Source organism: Pristiophorus japonicus, chromosome 9, assembly GCF_044704955.1.
Source record: "Pristiophorus japonicus isolate sPriJap1 chromosome 9, sPriJap1.hap1, whole genome shotgun sequence".
In the NCBI taxonomy this organism is placed as follows: domain Eukaryota; kingdom Metazoa; phylum Chordata; class Chondrichthyes; family Pristiophoridae; genus Pristiophorus; species Pristiophorus japonicus.
Window position 1 is genome coordinate 228,146,735 of NC_091985.1, and position 21,430 is coordinate 228,168,164.

At 52.4% G+C, this 21,430-nt stretch overlaps 1 pseudogene; it reads left to right on the top strand.

Moving 5' to 3' along the window:
- Nucleotides 1–21,430, top strand: part of LOC139274186 (zinc finger protein 585A-like) — a 108,037-nt pseudogene that overhangs the window by 18,333 nt on the left and 68,274 nt on the right.

Sequence of the window (21,430 nt, forward strand, 5' to 3'; positions counted from 1 at the left end):
GTCCCGCGTAGAGTGCACTGCATCGGGGACCCCCGCCTCCTCCGGACTGCAAGATGGTACGCCATGGCATGTCCGGATGACAGACGAGGATGGCAAGGTTGAGAGTGTGCAGAAGCAGCCCCTACAGGAAACCCCTCTGCGCAGAACTGAAAAGCACGGAGGGGATTTCTCCGAGGCGGCTCAAGTTGTGAGGCGCCGGCTCCCGAGGGAGGTTCCGGGGTTTGGCGCGATGAGGAATTCCGTCCGGACGGGGGTCAGTTCGAACGGGATCTCCCCATGTGCTTGAGCCTCCTTGACACACCTAATGGAGTCAGAGCCCAGAGCTGTTTTTAGTGACTCGATGGCATCGGCCACGCGGCCAGTATGTCTGGCGCCATCCAGCCTGCTCCTCCGCCATCGAGCAGGTCCCTGACCCTGGTCACCTCACCAGCCACAGCCCTCTCGTCCGACTGCCACCTGAAACCTCGGTCGTGGAGGTACGGATTCACGAGCAGCGGCTCCTGCAGGACAGCCGCCACTCCAGCTGGTGGAGAGCTGCGCTTGGTGGAGACTTTGTTCCAGACTCTGATGTGTTTCTGGTAAAAGACAGGCAGCCTGTGGATGGCGGTCCTGATGCTCCCCAAGCTCACAAACAGGAGCTGTGTGTCGTAGTTGAGGCTGTGCTGCTGGCGGAAGAAATACGTCGCCAGCGCACGCCACCTAGGAGGGGGCTCAACGTAAAGGTATCTCTGCAGGGTCTGAAGACGGAAAGTCGCGAACTGGGTGCTGATGCATACCAACGACTGACCGCCCTCCCTCAGTGGGAGACTCAAGACCGCTGCAGAGGCCCAGTGCTTCCTGTTGTTCTAGAAGAAGTCCACCAGCTTCTTCTGTATCTTGGCGACAAACGCAGGGGGAGGGGTCAAAGTGACCAGCCGGTACCACAGCATAGCGGCCACCAGCTGGTTTATGACTAGCACTCGACCCCTGTAGGACAGCACTCGGAGCAGTCCTGTCCAGCGCCCTAGGCGAGTGGCGACCTTGTCCTCCAGCTCTTGCCAGTTCACTGGCCAGGCTTCCTCGTCGGGGCTAAGGTAGACTCCCAGATAGAGGAGATGGGTCGTGCTCCAAGCAAAAGGCCTGAACTCCTCCGGCAGGGAGTCCACCCGCCACTGATCCACCAGGAGTCCGGAACATTTCTCCCAGTTGATCCTGGTGGAGGATGCGGCCGAGTAAATCTCCTGGCACTCACACATCCTCCGCAGGGCAACGGGATCCTCTACCGTGCGGAGCATGTCATCGGCATAAGCCGAGAGGACGACCTCCATGCCCGGCCCTTGCAGAGCCAGCCCCGTCAACCTCGTCTGCAGGAAAGGCTCCACGCAGATGGCATATAACTGGCCGGACATGGGGCATCCCTGGCACACCCCTCTCCTAAAGCGAAGGGGCGCCGTCAAGGACCCGTTAACCTTAATCAGACACTCCGCGGCGGCGTACAAAAGTCGGATCCGGGTGACGAAATGCGTCCCGAACCCGAAAGTGCGCAGAGTTCCGAACAGATAGTCGTGATCCACCCTGTCGAACACCTTCTCTTGGTCTAGAGATAGGAAGGCGACTGACAGACCAGCCTCCTGGGAGTGATGGATGAGGTCCCGGACCAGATGGATGTTATCATGGATTGTCCGGCCTGGGACCGTGTAGGACTGGTCATGTGGTCCAGCACGGCGCCAAGGCGAGCAGATATCACCCTGGCAAAGATTTTGTAGTCCGTGCTGAGGAGGGAGACTGGGCGCCAGTTCTTAAATAGGCGGAGATCGCCCTTCTTCGGCAGCAGGATGATAACTGCCCTGTGCCAAGAGAGGAGCATCTCCCCGGTCGCCAGACTTTCCCCCAGGACCCGCATGTAGTTGCCCCCCAGGACGTCCCAGAATGCCCTGTAGAACTCCACGGTCAGCCCGTCCAGCCCCGGGGCTTTTCCCCTCGAGAGCCGGTTGAGGGCGCTGGTCAGCTCCGCCAAGCTTAGCGGAGCTTCCAGATTTTCACCGCACTCCGGGCCGATCTTCAGCAGGTCCTCCCACAAAACTCTATGCGCTTCCTCGCTGGATGGCTCCAGAGAGAACAGAGCCCCATAATATCCTCGGGCCCTGTTGCTGACGCCCTGTGGATCCGAGATGAGAGAGCCGTCGTCGGCCAGCAGCGTCAAGAGCTGCTTATGGACACCCTGTTTTTTTTCCAGCGAGTAGAAGAAGGGGGAGCCGTGGTCCAGATCCCACAGGAATCAGATCCGTGACCTCACAAACATGCCTCGGGACCCGACAAACTGCAGGTCCTTCAGCGCAGCCTTCTTTGCTTCATACACCGTCCGCAGGGCCGGGTCCTCGACGACTTCACCGAGACGGGATTCCAGGTCGAGCACCTCTTTTTCTAGGCGCCCGACCCTGGCCGCCCGCCCCTTGGTCGACCCCCTCACATACTCTTGGCAGAAGACACGGACGTGAACCCTGCCCACGTCCCACCATAACCTCAAGGAGGGGAAGCCCCCCTGCTTCCTTCTCCTGTCAGCCCAGAAACGACGGAACGAGTCCTGGAACCGCTCGTCCTCCAGCAGCTGGTTGTTAACATGCCAGTACGCGGACCCCATCCTCGCGCGGAGCGAAGCGAGCTCCGCCCACACCAGGTGGTGGTCCGAACACGGCACCGGCTGCATGGAGGCCGCCGGAACACAGGAACTGTATGCTCAAGATACATAAAGGCGGTCAATTCTGGACCATCCTACTCCAGGCCTCACCCAAGTAAAGGCGCTGGAGTCGGGATGGAGATTTCGCCAAATGTCCACCAAGTCGAAGGACCTGACCAGGTCCCTCAACTTCTTGATCACTGTCATGCTCTGCGGGGCACCGGAACGGTCCCTCACCTCGAGGGTGCAGTTGAAATCCCCTCTGAGGACAATGCAGTCACCGACGGAGCCAAGAAGAGCGGACACTTCTTCAAAGAAGCGCGTTTGCTGCGGGCCGGGCTCAGGGGCGTACATGTTCACGAGATGGAGTGGCACGTCCCCCAAGCGAACCGTGACATGCAGCAAGCGGCCTGGCACGGGCTCCTCGACCCCCAAGATCTCCGGCTGAAAATGCGGGGCCAGCAAGATGGCCACCCCACAAGAAGTGGCAGTGAGGTGGCTCATGCGGACCTCTCCTTGTCATTCCAGGAGCCACGTGGCTTCATCTCCCGGAACGGTGTGTGTTTCTTGCAGGAAGCACACCACATATTTCCCCTCCCGCAGGAGCGAAACATTGTTAAATCTACGGCATGCCTCTCTGCCGCCGTTGATGTTGAGGCTGGCTATGGTTATCTTCATGACAAAAGCATAGTGCAACCTCTACCTGAACATATTGTGGGAGGGTGGGGCAGAGGAGTCGTTTGTTGACCTCCACTCCCTCAGCAGCCCAGCGAGGAACGTTTTGAACTGGCGCAGCTCAAGGCTTTGCGCCTTAGATAAGGGCCCGCCCGTGGCCATGGTTTTAGTGGCAGCACGGACGGACCTGATAAGGAGCGCCGGCTCGGACTATTTTTCCAGGGCCAGATGGGCTCGGTTGCGGCAACCCTGGCTCTGGACCATAAAGTCCCGGAGCTCCTTTACAGGAATGAGGGGGGATTCAGCAGCGGGCACGAGGAGATCCACCGCCTCACTGGCGATGGACTCGAGATCTTCTCCCGCGCCCTCCACCGAGTCCCCATTCCCCTCCAGGAGGGCGCCGCCAGCATCCGGTCCGTCGACTGCCCGAGGTATGGCAAATGGCCCAGCCGCTGCATCCGGCCCTGGCTCTGCTCCGATCCCACCCCGAGGAGTCCCCACTGGGCTCTTTTAATTGTGGTGCTGGGTCAGGAAGCGGCAGCGGAAGGGGTTCCCCCTCCACCCCAGGCACCGGGGAACATGGAGAGACCTGGTCGAAGAACCGCTCCAGGTCCTCCAAGTCCCCCAGCTCCAAAGTTGGGGGCGAGGGTTGGTGTTCTTCCCCATTCCCACCATCACCCCCCAGCCCAGCGTGTGTAGGTTCTTTAAAATTATTAAAATCTTCTTTATCTGCCGGATCGAGCAACTCCCGGGGGAAGTTGGATAATGGCTGGGCGGGCTCAGGTTCGGCCTTTTCGGCCCCGCCCACCTCAGTCCCCGGGACGCCCGACCCGGCAGCGACGCATTCCTCCACTGGCCCCGCGCCCCCCACGACAGGCACGCCATCCCCGGGAGGCAGAGGCTGGGCAGCCTCGACTGTCTGACCCTCCCCGGGGACAGATTCCCCCCGCCTACGGCGCAGTTTGGGGGCACTGGTGGGGGACACGGGACATGCGGCGGGCACCGACTCCTCCGCGGAGGGAAGTTATTCCCCCTCCGCCTCATTGGAGCAGCGCCTCCTTTTTTGTCTGGTGGGGCATGGAGACAGGGATAACTCAATGTCTGCCGAGCCCTCCCGCTCCGCCCCCCCCTTTTGCTTTTCTTGCCCGCGCCCGAGCCCCTCTGCGGTATTGGACGAGGGCTCGGGCACGGGCTCAAGGCACCCCGCACTCGCTGGTGACAGGGGTGGGCCGAGCGCGGTGATGGGGCTGTCCGGTGCACTGAGGGGACGCACCTCAAGGTATTTCACCTTCCTCCGTGCCTTCCTTCTGCCCGGCTGCTCTCCCTACCCCCCGCTGGAGGCCATGAAGACAAAGGCCTCCAACGATGTCCGCGCATCCACGCGGACGCTACTAGGGGGAGAGGTGGTGGTGGCGCCAGCCTTGGCCGCCTTTGGTGTTTTGGCGGCCTTGGAGGTGGGGCAGTTCTTGCGAACGTGCCCCACCTCCCTACAAGCATGGCACCGCACGCTGTCCGACGTCCAAAAGATGCGGTAGGCAGTCCCCTCATGCACCACATTGAAGGTGCCCTCCATCGTCTCCTCCAGCGCCAGCCGGATAAAAAGCTGGCGGCGGAAGGAGAACACCTGACGCAGGCTGGTCTCCCTGAGTCCGAGCGGTATCGGGTTAATCCCCGATTTACCTCCCCCAGTTGATATAGGTGGGGGAGCAGGAGCTCAGCGGGAACAAAGGGCGGGACATTCGAAAGAATGACCCTCTGCGCGGTGGCCTCGAGAGGGTCCACCGGCAGGAACGCCCCGCCCACCGTGAGCCCCTTTTCACGGGCCAGGGACACCGCCCGCTCTGACCCCAGGAAGAACACAGCCTTCGCGGACATCTTGGAGGCCGCGACAATGGCCAAGGGGCTGACTACCCCAGCCATCGCCCGCACGCACTCCTCGATGCTCATAGTGGGGTGAGTGTAGCTCTTGACCCCATGTTTTTTAGTTATTAATCTAAATGGTGGCAGGGCAGCAGGAGGCACCGTGGCTGCGGACACCGCCTGCGCGTACGTCTTAACTGGCCCTGCCACCGACATGGATGGGGTTGCCATCATGGGGTCCCTTTAAGGGCTACACGCACCCCAAAGTCACACGCCTTAATGGTCTTAATAGGCCTCGTTAAATGTGTGAGCTCTTAATGAGGCACACCTCTCCCCTGGTTAACGATTGGGGAGGGGCCTTGCTCCCTCTGCTCAGTTGTCTTGATTTTTTAATTAGGAGGAAAGGGGTCTCAGGGAGAGAGGGGAGAGACAGAGAGAGAGAGAGAGATAGAGTGAGAGAGAGGGGGTGGGAAAGAGGGAAGCTGTGAGGGCAGGTCTCCCCTCACAGTGCTGGGTGGGTGTTTTGCTGGGGTGTACTCCCCAGATGGCAAAATAACACAGTCTTATTAGGTGGTCTTCGGGTGGGGGTGTTTCTGCCTCGACCACCCATTCAGGCAGTGAGTTCCAGACCCCAACCCTCTGCGTGAAGAAATTTCCCCTCTAAACCTGCCAATTACTTTAAATTTATGTCCCCTGTGCTAAGGGAAATAGGCCGTTTACGGCACAGAAGGTACGGCATATTCCAGGTGAAGGTAACACTGAAACAACTAATGTAGTTACAGCAGTGACAGATAAGAAAGGTGTTGAATTAAACGGTGGGAGGAAGGCAGCATCAGGGCGGAAGGACAGTGAGGGCCTTTTGCCTCATAGAAGGACTCCCAAGTCCTGACCAGAAGTGACCCTCAGGCAATCTCGGTTACAAACCGGTCAATGTCTGTCGAACATGTAGACATCTAGATCGATAAAGAATAGAATATGGCTCGGGAGGGAATGTAACTGATGACATAATTCAAGAATTTGAGATTGTGGCGAGCAGTAAATCTGATTGGATGTTTAAAGAGACCAATCAGAGAATTACAGAACAATGGAAATTGACTACGCAGCGAGTGAACCAATCACAATCGTTGCCTTCACCCATTCCTCATTAGCATAGGGCTGTGGGCGGAGTGTGGGGCTGCCTATATAATACGAGCTCCGAGCTAAGTTTACGTCATGTCTGCGTTGAATTGAACAAGACGATGCCTGAAGAGAAGAAATCAGTTACTGCCAAGAAAGGCGCCAAGAAAGTCATCAAGAAAACACCACCGAAGGGCGGCAAGAAGCGCAGAAAGTCGAGGAAGGAGAGTTACTCCATCTACATCTACAAAGTGATGAAGCAGGTTCACCCTGACACCGGCATCTCCTCCAAGGCCATGGGCATCATGAACTCGTTTGTGAACGATATTTTCGAGCGCATCGCGGGTGAGGCTTCCCGCCTGGCCCATTACAACAAGCGCTGCACCATCAGCTCCCGGGAGATCCAGACTGCCGTGCGCCTGCTGCTGCCCGGGGAGCTGGCCAAACACGCTGTGTCGGAAGGGACAAAGGCGGTGACCAAGTACACCAGCTCCAAGTAAAACACCACGTTGTCCTGACAGAACAAACCCCAAACACAACGGCTCTTTTAAGAGCCACCCACAACCTCTCTGAAAGAGCTGCACAAATGCGTCATCCTTTAACCTCAAATTACTGTAGTTATTTCCTGAGCAAGTGTTTTTGACAACATTTAAAGATCCAGGGTAGATTTAGATACGAATTTTCAGATAAGCGGTTTTACTGTCCGGTTCAGCCTTAGCTTCTCTGATGAATTTCCCTCCCAGTAAACTACAAACACTCCCTGGTCGCCTGTCGACGAATTATGGTCTTGTTTTAAGGGTTGAGACTCAGACTTTACTCACCTCATTATTTCTCAAGCCCTTTTCAATAAAAAAAAAATTCTAGTTAGTCAACCCGCTTATTACCCGGGGCCTGCGTGTGCAACAACCCAGAATGGGAGTTCTTACAGAGACCAGAACGGGGCAGTTTGAACACTCTGTCCCTCTTCTCTTTTCACAGAAGGACTTCCAGTTCTGGTCTCACTCCCGCCTGTGCGGAGGATCGATCCATGATCTGTGATTCCCAAATTGTACAAAGATTGAGCTGCAATGTGTCCCGTTACAGAATGTTTGAAAGTCAACCCGAATTTAATCCTGATTGTAACATCCTGGAATTTGGAAGGCAATATGGAATAAAATGTGTTTGGAAATCTTTAGCTAATGATGAATTTATTAACATAATCCGCATTGTAAAAATTATTGGCGGGGTTTTTGAAATTGAAGATTCGTTGGAAGTCGAACAATAATTTTCGCCCTCTTTTCAGTGGCAGGCTAAGCAGATGGTGATTGGTCATCGGAAAAGACCAATGAAATGCAACGCAGAGCGACCAATCACAAGTTCACTCCCTGCATCCCTCCAGAATGTATAAGAAGAACAGATGTGGGAGGAGTTTCGCATTCTTTCTCTGAATCTGTGGATTGTGGAAATGTCTGGAAGAGGAAAAATCGGCGGTAAAGCTCGGGCCAAGGCCAAGTCTCATTCTTCCCGGGCCGGACTGCAGTTCACGCGTTCACAGGCTTCTGCGAAATGGGAACTACGCTCAATGTGTGGGTGCCGGAGCCCCGGTCTACATGGCTGCTGTGCTCGAGTATCTGACCGCTGAAATCCTGGAGCTGGCCGGCAACGCGGCCCGCGACAACAAGAAAACCCGCATCATCCCCAGACACCTGCAGCTGGCCATCCGCAACGACGAGGAGCTCAATAAGTTGCTGGGAAAGGTGACCATCGCTTAGGGCGAGGTGCTGCCGAATATCCAGGCTGTGCTGCTGCCGAAGAAAACCACCACTTCGTCCAAGTAAAGCGGACAAGATTTAATTTAATAACCCAAAGGCTCTTTTCAGAGCCACCCACAGTATCTGTGGAAGGGCTGCTTACTGACTTAATGGAGTCAGAGCCCTTGAATTCATGTACCGATAGATTGGCCTGTTTCAGACCTGTAAACATAGAAAATAGGTGTAGGAGTAGGCCATTCGGTCCTTCGAGCCTGCACCACATTCAATAAGATCATGGCTGATCTTTCACCTTAGTACCCCTTTCCTGCTTTCTCTCCATATCCCTTGATCCCATATCCCGTAAGGGCCGCATCGAACTCCCTCTTGAATATATCCAACGAACTGACATCAACAACTCTGCCGCAGGGAATTCCACAGGTTAACAACTCTGAGTGAAGAAGTTTCTCCTCATCTCTGTCCCAAATGGTTTACCCCTTATCTGTATGGGGGAGTTTTCAGTTCCCGGTCTCTGCTCACACATACACTCTTCCAGTTAACAGCGAATAATTGAACTACAGTTGTCACTCAACAATTGTATAAATACCGCCACCGGTTCCTTAAATATTCTTTAATCTGTCTATGAAAACTAGAGAGTCGGCGGTGATGAATTAATGCTTGTAATAAAAGGGCCTAGTTTAATTCTGGTCTGGTTTGAGATAATTTGAATGCTGCTTCTGTTCCCGGGCTGTGTATTTCTCTGCTAAGCCGGTCAGTTTAGACCGCACTGCCTCAGCTAGCGATGTACACACACAGGACCCGGGTCAATTGCAGTACTTCCCAGATCTGCCTGCCCCCATTCTCCGGCAACACCGAATGGGGAAATCTGTGCTCTGCCCCGGGGAACTCGGGGTCAGAGCGACACAAAGCCGATGTCAGTTTCTGAAAATATTAAATGACTCATTAGTTAATATTAGTCAATAACTCCCATGTGAACAGAGTTGGTATATGAACACACGATCAGTAATCAGTCCAACACCCTCTGCCCGTCCCTACAGTGGGTTAATGAACAACACGAAGCTCTGGTTACAGGAGATCGCAGCTCTTTCCTTTGCTGATTTGGTGGCTCTGAAAAGAGCCGTTGTTGCACTTGGTGCTGAAGCTTCGAGCCGGGGCAGGGGGAGTCTAGGCGCGCTCCCCGCGGATGCGGCGGGCCAGCTGGATGTCTTTGGGCATGATGGTGACTCGCTTGGCGTGGATGGCGCACAGGTTGGTGTCCTCAAAGAGCCCCACCAGGTAAGCCTCGCTGGCCTCCTGCAGGGCCATGACGGCCGAGCTCTGGAAGCGCAGGTCGGTCTTGAAGTCCTGAGCGATCTCCCGCACCAGGCGCTGGAAGGGCAGTTTGCGGATCAGCAGCTCGGTGGATTTCTGGTAGCGGCGGATCTCCCTCAGAGCCACGGTGCCGGGTCTGTAGCGATGAGGCTTCTTCACTCCGCCCGTGGCCGGAGCGCTCTTCCGGGCCGCTTTGGTGGCCAGCTGTTTGCGAGGAGCTTTCCCTCCGGTGGATTTGCGCGCTGTCTGCTTGGTCCTGGCCATTTTCTGAACGGATCTCAGCACAATCTGGGGCACACAGACTGTTAATGCAGAGCCTCCTCTTGTGCCTCCTTTTAAAGTGTGTGAGGGTCCGCCCCGGGGCTGTGATTGGCTGCAACCCGACCGCCAATCAAGTTTGACCCAAGCACCGAGAGTGAAAATGAAGGGCGGGGAATACTGGCCCCTGATTGGCTGAACTGAAACTGACAGTTGGTCAATTTCAAAAAGCCCGCCAATTTCAGAATATCAACCAACAGAGATTAAAGAAACTCTAATTTCCCGCCAGCAATTTAAGAATCCCAATCTTTATAACGGCGATTGTGCCCCATTATAAGTCACCAATCCCATTCTCTGCAACATTCCGGTTTGAATTCTGTTCCATTCCCTGATCGGTCTGTACCGGGCGGGAATAAATCCCCGGTCACTGCTTCCTATAAACACAAAGTCCCGCATCGATCCCGCCAGTGCCGTCCCGTTTAACTGATTCTCAGAAACCTCACAATATGACAGGAATTAGCTATGAGGGGAGACTGTAATGTGTAAAGTGGATTGTGTATCCCGCCCGGTGGTAATTGTGACTCTCAGCCGGAGTATCTGATCTCTCATATTTACAATAGTTGTAAACTATTTAATTCCCATATTCCTACAGCGACTACCCTCCAAAAGTACTTAATTGGTCTTGAGATGTTCGGTGGTCGTGAAAGGCGCTATATAAATCCAAATATTTTTTTCCATTAATTAAACAGCCGAAACCATTTCCCAACCAAACTGTCCGCATTCCCATCCCCAGGTCGCTGCTCTCTCTATGAGGCGGTGGGTGGCTCTGAGAAGAGCCTTTGTGTTGTGTTTGGGTGGGGGGGGGGGGCGGGGAAGGGTCGAGTTAATCAGCCGCCGAATCCATAGAGAGTGCGGCCCTGCCGCTTCAGAGCGTACACCACATCCATGGCAGTGACCGTCTTGCGCTTGGCGTGTTCAGTGTAGGTGACTGCATCTCGGATCACATTCTCCAGGAAAACCTTCAGCACCCCGCGGGTCTCCTCGTAGATCAGGCCCGAGATCCGCTTGACACCGCCACGGCGAGCCAGGCGGCGGATGGCTGGTTTGGTAATACCCTGGATGTTATCACGGAGCACCTTACGGTGCCGCTTGGCTCCGCCTTTACCCAGTCCTTTGCCTCCTTTACCTCTTCCAGACATGATGATTCTTCACTCAAACAGTCGCTGAATGAGACGCGACCTCCTCCCGGCTCCTTTTTATAGAGCCGGAGCCGACCTGACTGAGAAAGTGCAGAGTGAGAGAGGCGGGAAGGGGAGGAGATAGAGTCAGGATTGACAGACAGAGCAGAGAGCGGCCTCTGATCTTCCAGCTCCTCCTCCAACTTTCTGCAGCCGCCAATTTCAAACCGTTTCCCGACAATAGAACCGAAACACAGCGCTCCGCACAAACCTTTACAGTCTCGGAATTCATCTTCAAGGCTTCCAGGAACCTGAAGTTTTAAATAAGGTCCCGTTACAATTAACAATCGCGAATATTCCCGCCTATATACAGTCCCGTCCCTGTCAATCTCAGACCTTGTTCCATCTCCCCACACTTCCTCTCACAGACGGGTTCAGCAGTTTACAAACACCTTATTCCAGCTGATTTGGAGAATGTGGTGTTTGGGGTTTGAGTTGTGAGGCGGGGTATCTCCGCCAGTATCACCGTCTCAGACTCTCCCCCTGAATCTGTGAAATGACAATGACCAGGAACTGAGATTGGAGCCGAACACATCCCCAGTTAGTGAGGCCCGGGCCGGACATCCCATTCTCTGTGTGTTTTATTGCAGACACTGGGGGAGGGGTGGGTGCAGCCAATGTCAGCGAGTCACCAGGGATCCTGGCTTCATGTTCAATGATTTCTGTCTGAAATCTGAGCCCGGCCCCGGGACAGGGATCATTTGATTCGGGGATCAGCTCTTTTCTGAGAGGCGTGGGTGGCTCTGAGAAGAGCCTTTGGGTTCAGATGTTTACAAGTTGCACTTTTTATTTACTTTTTGGGCGCTGTTTTCTTGGGTCTTGCTGATTTGGCCTTGGCCCTCGGGTTTTCCACCTTTTTGGCCGCCTTCACCTTTGTGCCTGAGGCCTTCTTGGGGCTCTTGGGCTTCGCCGCAGCCGGCTTCTTCCCAGCCGCCGCTTTCGCTGTCTTTTTTACTGTTAGCGCCTTCTTGGTGCTCCTTTTCTTGGCGGGAGATTTCTTGGCTGCTGGTTTCTTGGCTGGAGATTTCTTGGCTGCTGGTTTCTTGGCTGGAGATTTCTTGGCTGGAGATTTCTTGGCTGCTGGTTTCTTGGCTGGAGATTTTTTGGCTGCTGGTTTCTTCACCTTCCTTCCCACTTTCCCGTGGTTTTCCTTCTTAGCGACTTTGAAGGAGCCCGAGGCGCCCGTGCCCTTGGTCTGCACCAGGAAGCCATTTGTCACATTCCTCTTGATACTGAACCTGATCTGGGACCCGCGCTTCTCCACATCCACGCCTTTGGCCGCCAGAGCCTTCTTTATCGCGGCCAGGGACATCCCCTTGCGATCGCTGCCATCGGCCACCACCTTGAGGATCTGTTCGCCCAACGTGGGACCGGCTGGCTTGGAGCGGGGAGCCGCCTTCTTCTTCTTGCTGGGAGCCTTGGTTTGAGCGGCGGCGGCAGGAGGAGCCGTTTCGGCGGCTGCAGTGTCAGTCATGTCGGTGACTCTGTGGAAAATCTCTCTGACAGTCAGAGCTCGGTCAGAAATGAAACGGGAGGCGGCGGCACAGAGCAACTTAAAGGCAGCGAGCGGACGGGGCGGAGACATCCTGCTGTCAGCTCCCCGCCCCTCCAGCCTCTCTGTGTTTCTCTCTCCTCATTAACTGTCCGATTCCAATTCAACCCGGGCCCTCCAGATTTCCAGACTGGCCTCTTTCTGTCCCGAACACCGGGATGTATGTTGTCGAGAAAGTTTCCTCCGAATAGAAGGCAACAATTTAGATTTAAACCCGTTTCATTGCTGCACTGATCGCGCTCTCTCACCCGATCGCGGACATTTTCTCTGTTTTTCGACTAAAATTTGAAATCTCATCAAACTTTACGTTGAAATTCCCGCTTTAGACCTGAGCAGGGGAGCAGGGCGATCCTTGACAGGGAAATCTTTGAATTTTACACAAGAGGGACTCTGGAATCCGGCGATGAGACGGACACACAAACACAGTGATATTGGTCTCACCGGCCCACCTCAAGTCTAAACGCCAAGAGCGTGCAGAAATCAAACGCGGGCAGCGGAAGGAGCGTGAGACAAACCTGTCCCACCCTCCCTTTTCCTCAACGGCTATTTGTCCCACCTGTGACAGGGACTGTGGTTCTCGTATTAGACTATTCAGCCACCGAAGGACTCATTTTTAGAGTGGAAGCAAGTCTTCCTCGATCCCGAGGGACTGCCTATGATGATCCCTCAAAATCGAGGAATACTTGCTTCCACTCTGAAAGTGAGTTCTTAGGTGACCGAACAGTCCAATACGGGAATTACAGGCTGTCACAGGTGGGACAGACAGTCGTTGAGGGAAAGGGTGGGTGGAACCGGTTTGCCGCACGCTCCTTCCGCTGCCTGCGCTTGGTTTCTGCATGCTCTCGGCGACGAGACTCTAGGTGCTCAGTCCCCTCCCGGATGTACTTCCTCCAATTAGGGCGGTCTTTGGCCAGGGACTCCGAGGTATCGGTGGGGTTATTGCACTTTATCAAGGAGGCTTTGAGGGTGTCCTTGTAACATTTCCTCTGCCTACCTTGGTCTCGCTTGCCGTGTAGGAATTCCGCTTAGAGCGCTTGCTTTGGGAGTCTTGTGTCAGGCATGCGGACAATATGGCCTGCCCAGCGGAGCTGGTCGAGTGAGGTCAGTGCTTCGATGCTGGGGATGTTGGCCTGGTCGAGGACGCTAACGTTGGTGCGTCTGTCCTCCCAGGGGATTTGCTGGATCTTGCGGAGACATCATTGGTGGTATTTCTCCAGCGATTTCCATCAAGATCCACGGCGCGATCCTGGACGACTTGGACCACTTTCCATACCTCGGGAGCCTATTATCAGCAAAGGCAGACATCGACAACGAGATTGACCACCGCCTCCAGTGCGACAACGCAGCCTTCGGCCGCCTGAGGAAAAGAGTGTTCGAAGATGGGGAAGTGGGTTGTGTAGAGGACACAGAGAGGCTGCAAAGAGATTTAGATAGGTTAAGCGAAAGGGCTAAGGTTTGGCAGATGTAGGAAAATGTGAGGTCATCCACTTTGGAAAAAAAAAACAGTAAAAGGGAATATTATTTGAATGGGGAGAAATTACAACATGCTGCGGTGCAGAGGGACCTGGGGGTCCTTGTGCATGAATCCCACAAAGTTAGTTTGCAGGTACAGCAGGTAATCAGGAAGACGAATGGAATATTGGCCTTCATTGCAAGAGGGATGGAGTACAAAAGCAGGGAGGTCCTGCTGCAACTGTACAGGGTTTTGGTGAAGCCACACCTGGAGTACTGCGTGCAGTTTTGGTCACCTTACTTAAGGAAGGATATACTAGCTTTGGAGGGGGTACAGAGACGATTCACTAGGCTGATTCTGGAGATGAGGGGGTTACCTTATGATGATAGATTGAGTAGACTGGGTCTTTACTCGTTGGAGTTCAGAAGGATGAGGGGTGATCTTGTAGAAACATTTAAAATAATGAAAGGGATAGACAAGATAGAGGCAGAGAGGTTGTTTCCACTGGTCGGGGAGACTAGAACTAGGGGGCACAGCCTCAAAATACGGGGGAGCCAATTTAAAACCGAGTTGAGAAGGAATTTCTTCTCCCAGAGGGTTGTGAATCTGTGGAATTCTCTGCCCAGGGAAGCAGTTGAGGCTAGCTCATTGAATGTATTCAAATCACAGATAGATACATTTTTAACCAATAAGGCAATTAAGGGGTATGGGGAGCGGGCGGGTCAGTGGAGCTGAGTCCATGGCCAGATCAGCCATGATCTTTTTGAATGGCGGAGCAGGCTCGAGGGGCTAGATGGCCTACTCCTGTTCCTAATTCTTATGTTCTTATGTTCTTATGTAAGATCAGGCCCTCAAATCTGCCACCAAGCTCATGGTCTACAGGGCAGTAGTGCTACCCGCCCTCCTGTGTGGCTCAGAGACGTGGACCATATAACAGTAGACACACACTATCACTCACACAATGTTCACATCTGCACATTCACAGCACAAACTGTCCCAGATTTATAGCTCCCAGCACAGGGTTTCCTCTCCGCTCGGCCTGTGCTGCCGATTCTCGGGGTTAGTTGTAGTTTCCCAGCTCAGTAAGTGTTAAACACTCTGAGACCGGCGCTCCTCACAGTGTCTGTTCCCCAGATTCAGGGGCAGGAGCCAATCACAGCAGTGGCTGGCTTAACCCCATCTGCTTTAAGTTGTTATATTGTTCGCATGCAGAAATATGTTTAATGTATCTGAAAATACAAATTATGTGCTCTTCACCCCTCCAGCCTCTCTTTGTCTCGCTAACCTTCTAAATTGAGGGACATTTAACAGTAACTGGTGACCTATCCATTCGATCCTCATCACCCAGAGATGGCTATCTGAGAGAGCGGCAGAGATAGACATCTGAAACACGCTAACTGTGTCTCCCTATTACGCTCAATACTAGTATCACACATTCATGTACCGTACCAGTGGAAGATAGAGGGAGACAGGCACAGTATCAGTCTTACACTTTGTATTGGTGTCTCCATCTTATGCTCAGTAACAGTGCCACAGCGTCATGTAGAGCACCAGGGAGAGAATAGAGACAGTATCAGGGTTATACTTCCAATAGTGTTTCCACATCACGCTAAATAACAGTATCCCGCCTTCCCAAACAGTACAAGAGAAAGGGGGATAGCAACAGAGAGAGAGAGGGGAAAGTGGGGTGGGGGCGAGGGGTGGTGGGGGGTGGTCAGAGTGCTGAGAGAGAGACAGGAGAGATCAAGGCAGGACGTGAGACACAGAAACATGCACAGTATCAGTTCCAGACTGACCTGTGAGGTCCGGTTTGATCCTGAAAGATCCCATTGGAGAGACAGAAGATGCAGTCCCCTCTCTCACTGATATTGTACCACTGACAGACACATTATTAATCCCACACTGCGGGACAGTGTCAGAGAGTGAGAGAAACAAGGTCCCACATTTAACCCTCGCTTGCCTGTTGTACTCTCTGTAATCTTGCAGCTTAGGGCCGTTCGGTATTACTCTCAGTAACCGAGTGTTTCACTCTGATTAAGCTAAACTGGGACAGTTTCTGTCAGATATTAACTCCTGCACAGTCCCAGCAAACACTCCTACTCCCCCGTCCCGCCGATGTTTCTGCAGGATTGCTTCGTGAGGACGGGCTCATGAAGAGAAAAACACCCTGCACGGAATGATCGCAAATTGAGCATCTCAAAGGGACAAGGCTCCCAGCTTTAAACATTCTCTGTCCTTGCCGCCCAGGCCCAGTTCCTTTGCTCAGATTCTGATAAAAGTAAATCGGGAAAAGTTCACTTTGATTTTTAAAGGCTGAATTGTTGCGGAGAGCTGCGCATGCGCGGATAAGCCCCGCCCCCTGTGTCGATTTCCAGTGAGCAGAAGAGCGCATGCGCCCTCCCCTCCCCCAGCCTGCCTGTGAGCGCCATTCACTCAGTGAGCGGAAGAAGATGGTTTAAACAGCCGGGAATGGAGACACCGCGGCCCCGGGGTAAGGCAGCGAGCAGCAGCCTCCTTACAGCAGCACATCGCTTTGGGAGCGTGTCCGCAGATGGGCTCAGAGATCAGCACTGAGTCCGGGGGAAGTTCAGGGGGAGTTGGGGACTGTGTGTAACAGGCGGAGTGGAGCAAGAACTGGTCTGAGTGAAGTGAGTGAGGGAAGGGAGAGGCCATTCTCGGGCTGTGTGTGGACAGCGTGTGTCCCGGGTAAGGGAGACAGAATGGGAAGGATCTGCTGTTTACAATCATTGCTGCTTTCTCCCTGCAAACCAGTAGTGAACGTTCCTGCTTTAGTTCCAGTCTCACCGTGTTTGTTGTCATTGGACAGCGAGCAGTGGAAGCAGAGCCGGACACTGAGGATTTATACAAGGAGCATCGATTGCAGGCACCGGGTGAGAAATGTGAAGGACATGTTTTAAACAGCGGCTCTTTGTTTTTGGTTGAACGGTTAGTGCCCTGGGAGAGGGGAGCAGCAATCTGAGCTGTGTAAAAGTCCGTGCTCCATCGGGTAGTCCCATTCCTGAAGCAGGGCAGGGGTTGGGTTGTGTCTGGATGTCAGTAAATTGCTGTAAATCTGCCCAACACACTTGGTGTGCAGAAGCTGAGTGCTGCAGTACTGCAGTGGAGTCAGACACTGACACTGTTTGTATCGCTGGCTTCCCTTTGTGAATGTTCATAATTAATATTATTTGAACGATTACATTCATCACTTTAATCTTTTCTACCCCTCCTATTCTTGAATAATCAGAGATACCTTCTCCTACAGGCAAGGAATTGAAGGAACCGGAACACATGTGAAGTTTCCTCCACCTGAGACATAAGGAACAGTGCAACCAGCTCCTTCTCACACACAGTAGGTACGGCACCTATCACAGTGTGCAGATACACAGACAGTTTATCCGAATTAAACATGTTTGTGGTGTTGAATGGCCTCCTCCTATTCCTGTGTAACAGGCCCGAGGGGGCTGATGGTCACCTCCTGTTCCTAATTTGACAGACTGGAGATACTGAGTGGCCTTCTCCAGTTCCTAATGTAATAAACACAAGGGGCTTAATGGCCTCCTCTTATTCCTATGTAACAAGCTCTAGGGGCAGAATGATCTTGCCCTGCACCTATGTATTGGGCTGGAATGGAATGAATGGCCTCCTTTAGTTCTTATGTAACAGGCTCCAGGGACTGAATAGTCACTTCTATTCCTGTGTAACAGACTCCAGGCACTGAATAGCCTCCTCCAGTTCCTATGTAACAAACTCGATGGGCTGAATGCCCTCCTCCTGTTCCCATGAAACAATCCCGTGGGGATGATTGCCCTTGCCCTATTCCTAATGTAACAGACCCGAGGGGCAGAATTGCATCGTCCTATTGCTTTTTAACTCCAGTTGTTGAATGGCCCTCTCCAGTTCCTATATAACATGCAGGAGGGGCTGAATGGCCTCCTCCAATTCCTCTGTAACAGGCTTGAGGGGCTGAATGCCAACCTCCTGTTCCTGGTTAACAGTTCCGAGGGGTGGAATTGGCCTACTCCTGTTCCTATATAACAGACCCGAGGGACTGAGTGGTCTTCTCCTGTTCCTAATGTAAGTAGCTCGAGGGGATGAAAAACATCCTGCTGTTCCCATGTCACAGAATCAAAGGCTGAGTAGTCTTCTCGTGTTTCTAATGTTAGAGAGGCTGAATTTCCTCTTCCCACGTAACAGAATGGAAGGGCTGAATGGCATCCTCCTGATCCAATGTAACAGGCTCGAGGGGAAGAATGGCCTCATCCTGTTCCTGTCTAACAACATTCGGTGCTGAACAGCCATCTCCTGTTCCTGTATAATAAGTTAGACGGGATGAGTGGCCTCCTCCAGTCTCAATATAACATGTGCGACTGGCTTATTGGCCTCTTCCAGTTCCTATAACATTCTCAGGGGGCTGCATGGCCTCCTCCAGTTCCTACATAACATGCTTGAGGATCTGAATGGCCTCCTCCTATTCTGATGTGAAAGGTTCCAGAGGATGGATGGCCTCCTCTATTCCTGTGTAACAGTATCCAGTCGATGCATCACCTCCACCAATTCCTTTATAGCAAGGCTGAGGTGCTGAATGCCCACCTCCTGTACCTGTGCAACAAACTCGAGGGATTGAATGGCCACCTCCTGTTCTTTATGTAACAGACTCGAGGGACTGAATGGCCTCCTCCTGTTCCTTATGTAACATGCTCGAGGGACTGAATGGCCTCCTCCTGTTCCTTATGTAACAGGCTCGAGGGACTGAATGACCTCCTCCTGTTCCAATGTAACAGGCTCGAGGGACTGAATGGCCTCCTCCTGTTCCTTATAGAACAGGCTCAAAGGGATGATTTGCCTCCAGGTTCCATGTGCTGAAAGGCCTCCTCAAGTTCACAGATTCAGGGACTGTTCTTCCCCGTTGTTTTGTAAATAGCATCGGGCAGTAAACAGGAGCTCAATGCTTCTTGCCCACCAGCTCTCTGATCGACGCTCCTCGCGCTGATTATGTTTTCTCATCTCGCTCAAACGTCCCCAAATGTTGCTTTCTGTTCCATCACCTCTAGGGTTATTAGCCAAGTTTGCATCGAGCACATCGTGATCTCACCAGTAACAGCACTTTCCCGATGGTTATCCATGAGGCTGCTTCTGATATTTTCTTCTGTGTAAATGTTAACCACCGTAAGTAACTGAAAAGCTTCATTTCTACAGCAACAACAAACACTTGCATTTCTGACAGATACAGAATTAATCCCACACTCGCTCACTGTACCACAGACTGACAGATACAGAGTGAATCCCACACTCACTCACTGTACCACAGACTGTCAGATACAGAATTAATCCCACATTCACTCACTGTACCACAGACTGACAGATACAGAATGAATTCCACACTCACTCACTGTACCCCTGACAAATATGGTTTATATAATGTATTAATAGCTCGTCTCTACTCCAAATATTTTTGAATCACATTTGTCGACTATAATGTGAAAAACTATTGTCTTTTAGGGCTGTCTCTGATCTGTAAATTTCACAGATATAGGATAAAACATACACTCACATACCAGAAACTGACAGATACAGAATAAAAGCAACACACAGATACAGAAACTGACAGATACAGAATAAAACCCACACTCACATACCAGAAATTGACAGGTACAGAGGAAACACACACACACTTACTCCAGAATGAGAGATACAGAATGAATCCCACATTCACTTTGCACAAACTGACATATAAAGGTAAAAATCCTGTGTAACCCGGGGGCCCAGTGAGATCAGACAGTGTGTAACCCGGAGGCCTAGTGAGATCAGACAGTGTGAAACCCGGGGGGCCCAGTGAGATCAGACAGAGTGTAACCCGGGGGCCCAGTGAGATCAGACAGCGTGTAACCCGGGGGCCCAGTGAGATCAGACAGCGTGTAACCCAGGGGCCCAGTGAGATCAGACAGCGTGTAACCCGGGGGCCCAGTGAGATCAGACAGCGTGTAACGCGGGGGCCCAGTGAGATCAGACAGTGTGTAACCCGGGGGCCCAGTGAGATCAGACAGTGTGTAACCCGGAGGCCTAGTGAGATCAGACAGTGTGTAACCCGGGGGCCCAGTGAGATCAGACAGCGTGTAACCCGGGGCCCAGTGAGATCAGACCATGTGTAACCCGGGGGCCCAGTGAGATCAGACAGTGTGTAACCCGAGGGCTCAGTGAGATCAGACAGTGTGTAACCCGAGGGCCCAGTGAGATCGGACAGCGCCTAGGCCGGGGAGAAATCTGGTGATTTTCTGTAAGTCCAGACGGGCGGGACAGGAATCTTGAGGAATAGGATAAAATCAAACAGAAATACTGGACATATACTTTTCTGAAACATTGGAAAAACACTTTACACTACATTCCACTTCACAACTTTAATATTCTTCTAATTTTCTGCCCTGTGATAATTAGATCTCCCGGTGAATGGCGGAGTGATTGAGAAAGTTCCACAGATCGAAGGAAACAGGGATTGTGGACTGAGGAACAACATCAAGTGACCCAGCACAGGATTGTGAGATCACCAACCAGGGAGCCCTTTCCGATTGAAAGTGCTTCAATAGATCGACTGGGGAGAAAGGTAAGAGAAGTGTCATTTACTCAGATACACACCGGTCCTGTAGACAGTACACACAGGTTACAAGGTAAGACAGGAAATGAGACTGGGAGAGACTGACCACCGAGCACAATTATCCAGCATGAGGCCGTGCAATGGGATGTGAAGTGAGATCACTTTCTGTCTCTAAACACAGTCACAGTGAATCTTGTGTATGTTTTAGAGTAAAGGACTTTGATCTAAGAGGTGACTCCAGTTTGAGGCAGAGCCCAGCAGATGGACCCGTCTCTACATTAGGTGGGACTGAACTCACACCGACACCATCAGATCTCAATGTTCAAATATTTCCCATCTGGTGAGAAAGCCATTGGAAAGATTGAACTGGAAGCATCATAGTCAATTCATTGATCACGATGCAGAGACCAATCTGAAATACCAGCACAGCCTATCACTGACAGAATCAATTATTCATTCATGAACATTTGGAATTAACAGAAAATCTATTGATAAGTACTACTATTGAAGCATTGATCACTCGAGGTATATAGTATTCTAATAAACTGAAACACAGATATGGAGGGTTGCAATTTATTGATTGGCGTCGTACTTGACCCTGAGATGAGTTTACGAACCCATATTCCCTCAATCACCAAGTACGTTTACTTCCAGCTCCATAACATCGCCGGTCTCTGCCCCTTCCTCAGCTCATCTGCTCAAACCCTCATCCATGTCTCTGTTACCACTACATTGGACTATTCCATTGCTCTCCTGATCGGCCTCGCACGCTCCGCAAGCACACAAGAACACAAGAAATAGCAGCAGGAGTAGGCCATACGGCCCCTCCCGTCTGCTCCACCATTCAGTAAGATCTCTATTCAATACAGAATTTCAAAGATTCACAACTCTTAAGTGAAGAAATATCTCATCTCAGTCTTAAATGGCCGATCTCTTATCCTAATACTAGAACCCCTAGCTCGAGACTATCC